The following is a 9,901-nucleotide window of genomic DNA, read 5'->3' on the forward strand; positions in this document are numbered from 1 at the left end:
CAGCTCAGAGCGGGAATCAGACAGTGCCGCAGCAGCCACACTGGAGGGGCTGGTTTTTCTTGGGTTTTCTTCCCCCTTCTTCTTCTTAAAGAAGTCCCCTTAACATTTCTTATAATATTGGTTTGGTGGTGATGACCTCCTTAACTTTTTCTCGTCTGGGATAAATTGCATTTGAATTTACGAAGCCAGTTCTAATCTTCCAGCCTGGCTCTGGGTGTTAGCTACAGAAAAAAGAGTCAACCACCTCCAGATACACACAAACCAATTGCAATAGCAGGGCGCCCTCTGCAGGGCACAGGAGGACAGGAGCCCGGTTTCTCGTTCTGTGGTTTCTTTCCTGCAAGACTCCCAAACCAGCCCAGTGGTAATACCTACACCCCCTGGGCTGAAAGCTGAAAAGACACCAGGCCTTCTACCCGGGGTCTGTTGATCTTGCAAGCAACGCAGGATCAGAGGGCTAGAGAGACATGGCTGAAACTTCTGCCCACGTGTTAGGCTTTAATCTGAAGCTACTGGCCAGGGGTTGGGGTGTTTGGTTGACCAGGGACGTGGAAGCAAACAGAGGTGTGTCTGTCTGGTCGAACAGAGTCTGTCCTGGCTAGTAGAAATCCCAGAAGCCATCATGTTCCCCATTTCCAGATGGGGCGGTTAGATCTGTTTAAAAACTCCCGACGGGGACCAGTACCTGGCTTTCTCTTTTGTCATTCTTCCTCATCTGCCACAAGAGCAAGCGACGATCTCAGAAGGAAGAAGGAACTTTGGAGAAGGACATCTGCCCAGTGGTCTGGCATCCTGAATGGAAGTTTGTTTTTGTCTGTTTGTTTGTTTTTATCAGAAGTTTGTTTTTGTCTGTCTGTTTGTTTTTATCAGAAGTTTGTTTTTGTCTGTCTGTTTTTATCAGAAGTTTGTTTTGGTCTGTCTGTTTGTTTTTATATATAACTTGCAGATGTTTTCTCTCAGCTTGCGGCTTGTCTTTCCATTTCTGAATGTTGCGCCTTAAAGCACGAAAGTTTTTCATTTTGATGAAGTCCACTCCATCAATTTTTGGGGTCACGATTTTCGTGTTGTATCTCAGAACTCTTTACCCGACCAAGGTCACCACGATTTTCTCCAGTGTCCTCGCCTGGAAGTTTATGGTTTTAGCTCTTACCTTGAGGTCTATGATCCATTGTGGATTAATTGTTACGTATGATGCAAAGTACGCTTCTGTTGCCTGTGGATATCTCGTCGTCCCAGCAACGTTTGTTGAAAAGATTATCTTTTTCCCACTGAATCATTGTGGTGTCTTTGAAAATCAACTGACCATAAAAATAAGGATTTCTGGATTCTCGATGATGTCCCTTCGATCTATTCTTATGTCAACAGCGTGCCGTCCTAATGGCTGTTTCTTCATAGTAAGTTTAGAATTTTAAAAAAAATGAAAGTTTCTCCAAACTTGTTCTTCTTTATCAAAATCGTTTTGCCAATTCTAGGTCCTTTGTATTTGCCTATACGTTTTAAAATCATCTTGTTGATGTCTACAAAAAAAAAAAAAAATCCAGCTGAGGTTTTGATAAGAGTTGCATCAGTTTTATAAATCAATGTGATAGGACTGCCATCTTGACAATTCGAGTCCTCCCTTTCATAAACATGGAACTTCTCTCAGTTTACTTAGGTCTTCGATTTCTCTCGGCGGCGAGGTCGATGATTTAATCAATCGTGTCTAAGTAACAAAATCTTGATAAAAACGCTTGAACAGGGTTGAGGGAGCTTTCCCGTTGGCGAACACACTGAGGCAGCGTGAGGGTATTGTGCCCAGAGAAGGCGTGTAAGCCCTGTGCCCCCCACCCCGCCTTGCCCTGTGCGCACCCCCTCCTGCTGTTCCTGAGTCGTGTCCTTCCCAATAAACTGCCTTTGCACTTTTCCGATTCTGAGAGATGTTCTAGAGAATTATCGAACCTGAGGGAGGGGCGGTGGGAGCCTCTGAGTTTGTGGGAAGAAGTATGGGAGCCCAGGGGGACAGTGGAGACTTGGAGGTGGAATCTGAGGTGGGGGCTGTCTCATGGGACTGAGCCTTCAACTAGTGGGGTGTGTGCTAACTCTGCATAGTTAGTGTTGGAACTGAATTAACTAAAGGACACCCAGCTGGTGTCGAAGGGTTATTGGTGCACAAAAACAACACGATTATGTTAGTCGATATTCGGATGGTAAACTCATGTTGCACTCCTGGGTCATGGTGTATAATATTTTGTGAATGTTTGTCTCATCAGGGTTAAGTTTGCTAATGTTTTGGCCTCCACGCTCATGAGTTCGACTGTAGTTTTCTATGATGTCTTTGGTTTTTATTTCAGGGCCAGACTGGCCTCGTGGAATCAGTTGGGAAGCGTTTTCTTCCTCCTCGATTTTTTGAAAAAGTTCGTGAAGGGTAAGTATTATTTCTTCTTTAAACATTTGATACAATTCACGAGTGAAGCCATCTGGGGCTGGAGTTCTCTTTGTGGGGAGATTTTTAGCTACTAACTAAATGTATTTGTTGTCTAGGTCTTTTCGGATTTCCTGTTTCTTCTTGAGTTGGCTTCAGACTCTTTCTAGGAATTTGTCCGTCTCTCCTGAGTGATCTCGTTCTTCTGCTTTTGAGGTTTCATTAGCATGGGACGCATTTCATGTCGGAAGCTGCAACATTTACTTATTTGTTCTTCCTCATCGCTAAATTTAAACCCATACATCTCACCGATCATCACAGACTATGACTGTGGCCAACACCCTTGCATACCTTGGAGATGGGCATGATATTAATAGAGGTACAAATACAGGAAATTCTAAGTCTGTATACCTTCTGTACTGAAACAAACACAAACCAACCAACCACAGAATCTTACCTGCACATACAGTTCTGCAGCCAGAAAACAAATAAGGATATAACACTAGGGGCTTTTTCAAACATATTATTATGTGTGCAATTTTCTTAAAAAAAAAAAGATTATAACAGCAACAATCTGTCAAGAGTCGGCTATTATCCACCGATGAATGGCCCAGGTAATTCAGAAACCACAGCACAAAGCGGGTGGCTGCTTAATTGGAGAGAATTTCATAAATGACCATAATTCTTCCCTCTCTGTGCCAGAATAAGGGATTTCTCCCTGAACACGTACACCAGCTTTGGGACTTTTTACCTCCTTAAAGGACACCGCTTCAGTTCTCTGATGCCAAGAAAAACATTCTCAGCCAGATGTTTGATAAAAGAGAAAACGGCGAAACTCAGGGCCACAAGAACAGCTGGAACAGCAGGAAGACAGACAAGAGAATGATGAGGTGCAGGCGGGGATGCATCTGATCAGATGACAGGAAAACAGACTGGGGAGCGGGTTCTCCTCAATGGAAGATTTTGATGACGTCTAAGCTTTGGGCAGGGCTGCAGTGGGCATAAGTTTGCAGCAAGGTTCAGGATAGAGGTGAGGTTCTGTGCTATCATTAAGAACTATAAACGCCTTTACGTTCCTTAACCGTGTCTTCAGTTTTAAATGTCTCTGAGGTTCCTTCTGTGTCTGCACCTGATGATTTTAGAGCCGCCAGTCTGAATTTATCACGTTTCCATGTTTTCGAAATCGTCATAGAGCATTAGCTAATCAGTTGCTAACTGCTTATCTTGAAGCTCAGACCTATGCTAGTTAAAGTATAATAATAACATTTGGTCTCTGTCCCCAGTTCCAGGCACAGTCTAAAACCTCAGTCCTAGGAGTGTCATTTGTCATTCACATGAGCCCCGTTGAGTACACCAGAGTTTATGATAACTAGAGTAGTTAAGATGGGGCCCCTGAGTGGCCTTGCAATGGGGCCCATCACCAGAAAGACCAAGAGATTAGAGGGTTGGCGCTTTCAGCCACATCCACTGGACTCCTGGAAGGGCGGGCTGGGGATGAAGCTCTATGAAAACTCTCGAATGTTGAGATTTGGAGAGCTTCTGGGCTGGCGAGCACTCAGATGAGCTAGGAGGTGGCATGCCGGGGGAGGGTGTGGAAATGCCAGGCGCCGCTCCCCCGGGCCTCACCCCACACGTCTCTTCCCATTTGCCATTCCTGAGTTGTGTCCTGTATAATAAACCAGTCACAGTAAGTAAACCGGTTTTTTTTCCCCTGAGCTCTGTGAGTCATTCTAGCAAATTATTGAACACAAAAGGGGGCGGGTATGGGAACGACCCTTTCCCCTGACGTTATGGCTAGGTTGGTCAGAGATATGGGTGGCCTGGACTTGCAACAGGCATCTGAAGTGAGATTGCTCATGTGGGACTGAGCCCTGATTCCTAAGGGGGTCCAACCTAACTCCAGGTCATTGAATCGAATGGAATCGTTGGACGCCCAGCTGGCGTCAGAGAACTGGCTGGTGTGGGGATAAGTCCCACACGTTCCGTGTGGACGTATTGGGGGTAAAAAGATCATTGCCCTGCTCAGCACAGAGGATATGTATGAACCAACGGCCCTTCTCCCCAGGAGCTGATCTCAATGCGAGAACAAGAAAAGCGCACGGGACAAAGGAAGCAACGCGAGACGAGATACAGCCCGTGGGAGCCGCTTTAAAGCCGGGACCTGTTGTGATCAGGGACAGAAGGAGGCTTCATAAGGAAGTGGGACTTATGCCTGGCCCGGGAGGAGAAATGGGATTCGGATGGCAGGGAGGGGGACAATAGGTCATGCCAAGAAAAAAAAATCAATACGAACGAAGACAGAGATTCTGGAGTCAGTAGAATGTATTCACGAAGCAAAAACGAAATAAGCTTGTCTAGAGAGAAGGGTTATGTGTTGGAGTCTATGGGAGCAGAGGTGGTTTGGCAGTACGGGGCAAGGTGGGACCAGGTTTTAGAAGTGGCTGGATCGCAGGCTAAGAGGTTTGGGCTTCATCGGGTAGAAAATTAAGAACCAGCAATATTTTCTGAAGCAGGATAGTTCATGAAAATGACAACATCTCTCACCTTCTATGGGTTGTCGAGTATCATGAAAGAAGTAGGGTTTTAAAAAATTTCTCTCTCCCTGTATTCACTTTCTATGGCTGCTGTAGGAAATTACCATAAACCTAGTGGCTTAAACAACACAAATCTATTACCTCACAGGTCTCAAGGTCAGAAGTCTAACACAGCTCTCGCTGGGCTAAAATCAAGGTGTCGGCAGGGCTGGTTCCTTCTGCGGTTTCTAGGAGACAATTGTCTTCTTGCTTTTCCTTTTCCAACTTCTAGAAGCTCCCACAGTCCTTGTCTCACGGCCCCTTCATCTGCACAGCCAGACACAGCAGGTTGAGTCTCCTACCGCATGACACTGACCCCGACCCTGACCTTCTGCCTCTTTTACTTATTAGGACCCTTGTGATTACACTGGGCCCACCGAAATAATCCAGGGTAATCTCCCCATCAAGGTCAGCTGACTGGCATCCTTAATCCCATCTGCAAACTTAATTCCCCCTTACCATGTAGTACGTTCATAGGTTCCAATGATTAAGACATGAGCATAATGGTGGGGAGGGTTTATTCTACCTAGCACACTCCCCCCGACTTTATAGCTCTCTCAGAAAACAAGTTGACTCCACGTTGCCTCGGCTGTGACAATCCTGGCATCCTGCCGTCACAGCCACCTGCAACACAGCTGTTAATTATCTAAGTTCTAAGACAGATGTCTGGATTTTAATTCACCTTCATCACTTACTAGCTCTGCCATCTTGGTGTTTAACTAACTTTATCTCTTTTCCCATTACCATTTCTACTTGCTTATCTCATGTATAAAATGGGTATAATAAAAGTACCTAGATTATAATACTTGTAAAGTGTTGCAACAGTTCCTTGGTGTCGTTAAGCACTCAGTAGGTATTAGAGAGGTCTGTAAACAAAGAAAATTAGCCCTGAACAGTCGAGCCTCGGAGGGCATGGCTCTGTGTGAATGTGCCGGAGACCGCCTCGCACGAAGAGACGCAAACAGTCATGTTCTGCATTGGGCTGTTCACCTCTCACTTGTGTTGATGTACAGACATCCGAACCTGGAGAAAATTTTCCTAAGAGTTTATTCGAGCCACACAGAGGACACATCTGGAAGCAAGATCTCACTCAGCAGACTGAGAAAAATGCTCCGGAGAACGACAGTTCTGCGGTTTCTTTTATACATTTGGAATTAAGGAAGGAACGGAGGCAGATCACATGGAGTCGGGAGAAGACAGGGCGGGCACTGGATTGCAGGCTAGTTAAATAAAATCCTGTGCTCTTTCGAGGATGGTTTCGCTTGAGGGGTCTGAAAGGGGGCTTTTCAAAGCTATGTTACCCCAGATGCACAAAAACAGGGAACAGGGTTCGCTTAAGTCAAAGATAACCTTTTACAAAAGTCATAGGCCTGGGGTGGGACTACCCCCCATGAGCTTCCCAGCTAAGATTTTATCATGGGATCACCCCGTGAGGTTACTTTTGGTCACTGGATTTGGTAAATTTATTACAGAGCCCCTTTTTCGTCCACACTTGTTCGATGATGCCACACATCCAGAAAGGAATAAAATAGTAACGCTCACAGCTCAAGAAAGAAAACAGACTGTGTACCAAACACAATGCACTTCATCCTGAAAAGTCATGCGACAGGCCAAATGGCTCCTAAGTTAGAGGCTTTGCTGCTGCCTTCGGTTTTAAGCAAGTGCAAAATAAATCGTTTCCCACAGAACGGAGCACACGCGTGTGCGCGTGCACGCACGCACACACACACACACACACACACACACACACACTGTAGCTGTGGGTCCAGCCACCTGCAGGAGCCCAGCCCTGCCTCCCCGCCCGGCTCCCTCTGACAGCATCGGCAGTATGACAGCCTGACTCACCCAACATGCCAACTGAAAACATTTACTGTGCTCCTCATTTGTTTGAACGGTTATAACCACACAAAAGCAGCGGAGAAAAAGACATCTGTTTCTCCCTCGGAGTGCTCCCTCGGTGTCTACAAGATGAGTCACCAAGACTTTGCTTTCAGTTCGTGTGACAATTATCCCAAAAGATCCCTTTGAAAATGTAAAATGGAGATAACTAAACCAATTTAAAAAAAAAAAAAATACGTCAAACGGGCTTAGAATATAAACAAAGAAGATTGAAGAATTGGGAATATCTGACAACATTTTAAGGGAGGAAAGAAAAAAAAAGAGGACCTATGAATTGAAGTAAAAAAGAAACACTCAAATGAGCCTTTTTTGGATGATGACGTCTCTACAACTGCAAGTAGCTTTTTCTTTAAATTATCTTTCTCAGTTCATACAGAATTAGGGCTGTTAAAAAAACAAACAAACAAACAAAAAAACGGAGTCCATTTGGAGATCTAATTGGCTTTATTAAGCAACTCACAAATGGGGCAGGGTCCCATCCAGCAACCAAAAGGGAGCTCCCAGGGGGTATGCGGCATGGAAGGTTTTTATAGGAGGGTGAGGGAAGGGGGCTACTGACAAAGGACAGGATTCCCCCACCCCCAACACCCCCGGGACAGCTTTGGGGGTGGGGGGAGGAAGAGAAGGCAAGGGTTTTTATCATGCAAATCAACTCTTGCAGGTGGGGCTGATGATGGCGAGGGCCCTGGCCACAGATGACCTCACAGATGACCAGAACATTACAGACTGGTTGACTGAGACTACGTTTCCGGGAGCGGCTGGAAACGGCGATCGGATCAGGTGTTGAATCCGGGTTTGGGATCATGGGCTTTTAGCATGAGTGACACAGTTCTGGGCCTGCGATTTTCTCTTTAACGGTTCCCCCCTTTTGTTTACCTCGGCTTGACTGAGAGATGAGGTCAAAAATGAAGGCATCAGTGCCCCAGCTTCCCTCTGCAACTCAGTTGATCCTTGGTTTTGCTTCATCTCTGTGACCTTCACCTTCACAGTTCCAGGTTCATAATAACCCTAAAGTCCGCCGTTCTCTCCAGTTTCCTTTTGATGTTCTTAGGAAGATCGTTTGCTTGGCAGTTAACAGCTGCGAAACATGAATGTAAAGCTTTTGAGAGACTACGACACCAGGGAGATTATACTCACTATAGGCAGGACAATTCCCAATGTTTCAAGGGTATTTTGGGTCCCGAGACTGAAACCAATCAAAGAAAGACCCTGTTGAAAGAGTTACCCTTTAAGCCAAACGTCTTGCTCCGTGATCTTTCACGTAACCGAGTTTTGACTTCTCCAGAAGCACGGATCCAGGGACAGCAAGTGGTGTTGGCCACAGCGCAGACACCTCCTTGGTCAGCTAAAAGGGAATCGAGGGCTATTCAATGTCTCCAAAAGTTAAGGGAAGGTCACTCCTGTTTCAACTGATTCCTAACCAGGGAAGGAAGGCCCTGCCCAAGTTAGTGAACCCTGGAAAGCGAATCATGGAAAGCCCCCAGTCGGTCCTTTCTGGAACAGTTCTGGGAACAGTCAGATAATCTAGGAGGCACCACCCAGCTGTGTAGCAGCCATCTGGGCATTTGAAATGGTAACCACTACAGACAAGGACAATTCCTGTCGGGGCACAGAGAAAGCATTTGTGATTCGATAAAGGTTGCTCAAGATTTGTCTAAGCCGAATCTCATGCCATATGAAATTGTCAATGAAAGAGCAGCATAGTCATATTTACACACACACGCGCACACACAGAGACCAAGCCAAGACTTTTTACTCACCTAAAGATTTGATGGTAAAATTCTTTTACGGCATGTGGAAGATAAGCATAAAAATCAAACTATTTCATTGTCGCATTTCATTTTTAACTCAAATCACGAGAATTTAAAAGATGAGCTTAATGTTAGCAGTCATCTCAAGAGTATGCCAAGAGAAACGCTATTTAGAAACATAAAAACTGAGTTTAAAAAAAAACCCAACCAAAAATGTGAGTACAGAACTTAGAGTGAATAATATCACACACAGTAGTGGGAGGCAGCCCAGGAGCCACCACACTCCATTCCAGTTCCCAGGAAGCCTACAAGTGGGGATCAGGTGCGACCTCTTCCTTGGTTCAAGCACTCAGTGTCATTAACAGGGGCTGTTAACCTCTTCCCACCCGCCTAATGAGCAAACGGAGCTCTAAGAGCCTGGGAGAATGCACGATGGGGGCAGTGGTGGACCCAGTTCTCAGGTAAATGCAAAACGGTTGGCGAGGTAAGCAGCCGAGTCAGACAGGCCCAAGAATCTATGACTCTGGGGTCTGGCTCCCTGTGCAATCTCCTCCCCTGGGTGTGGGCCAGAACTAGTGATTTGCATCTAACAAAGAGAATCCAGCAGAAGCGATGGGGTTTCACTTCCAGGGTTAAGTTACAAAGGACTGTGGTACTCTCTCGTTGGCCTTCTTTAATGAAGATAGTTGCCATGTTGTGAAGACGGCTCCATGTAACGTGGAGCAGAGGGCGGCCCTCAGCCAACAGCCACGAGAAACTAAGACCCTTAGCCCAATAGCCTGCAAGGAACCGACTCCTGCCAACGACCCGAGTGAGCTGAGACGTGGATCCACCCCGCCTGATTTTTTTTTTCTATGAATTATTCTATATTTCAGGTTTCTTTTCATGCAAAAACATTTCACGTATACTGAGTATACATATACGTATACTGACCACAGACAGGCCTGTGACAGGCGCTGAGCACAGTCAGATAATCTAGGAGACTCAGCTGAGCCGTGTCAATTCCTGACCCACCAGAAAGTGTGAGATGACAAATGTGTGTGATTTCAAGCACATAAGTTTTGGGGCTACTTTGTTATATAACGTGATAGAAAACTAACACCCCGGGACAAACAATAATGTGCTTAAAGAGGCCGGATCGTGCGTTCCTTCCGAAGTAGCATTCGCAAATTACTGATATAGGATCAACTCAGCCAGTCGAGTTTTTATCTCAACTTCAAAAAAAGAAAGCCAAACGTTAACACGCAGAACAAGAGCTCAGCGCTCCAGCTCCTCAC

The 9,901-nt window shown here is 45.7% G+C and overlaps 1 long non-coding RNA gene across 1 annotated transcript; it reads left to right on the forward strand.

The window, feature by feature from the left end:
* Positions 1–630: 630 nt before the first annotated feature.
* LOC120599991 (uncharacterized) lies at positions 631–2,960 on the forward strand. Its single transcript, XR_005652049.1, has 3 exons — positions 631–782; positions 2,331–2,404; positions 2,521–2,960. It is a non-coding gene; the product is annotated as an uncharacterized LOC120599991 (long non-coding RNA).
* The last annotated feature ends 6,941 nt before the right edge of the window (positions 2,961–9,901 follow it).

Source organism: Pteropus medius, unplaced genomic scaffold, assembly GCF_902729225.1.
Source record: "Pteropus medius unplaced genomic scaffold, Ma_sr-lr_union100, whole genome shotgun sequence".
In the NCBI taxonomy this organism is placed as follows: Eukaryota; Metazoa; Chordata; class Mammalia; order Chiroptera; family Pteropodidae; genus Pteropus; species Pteropus medius.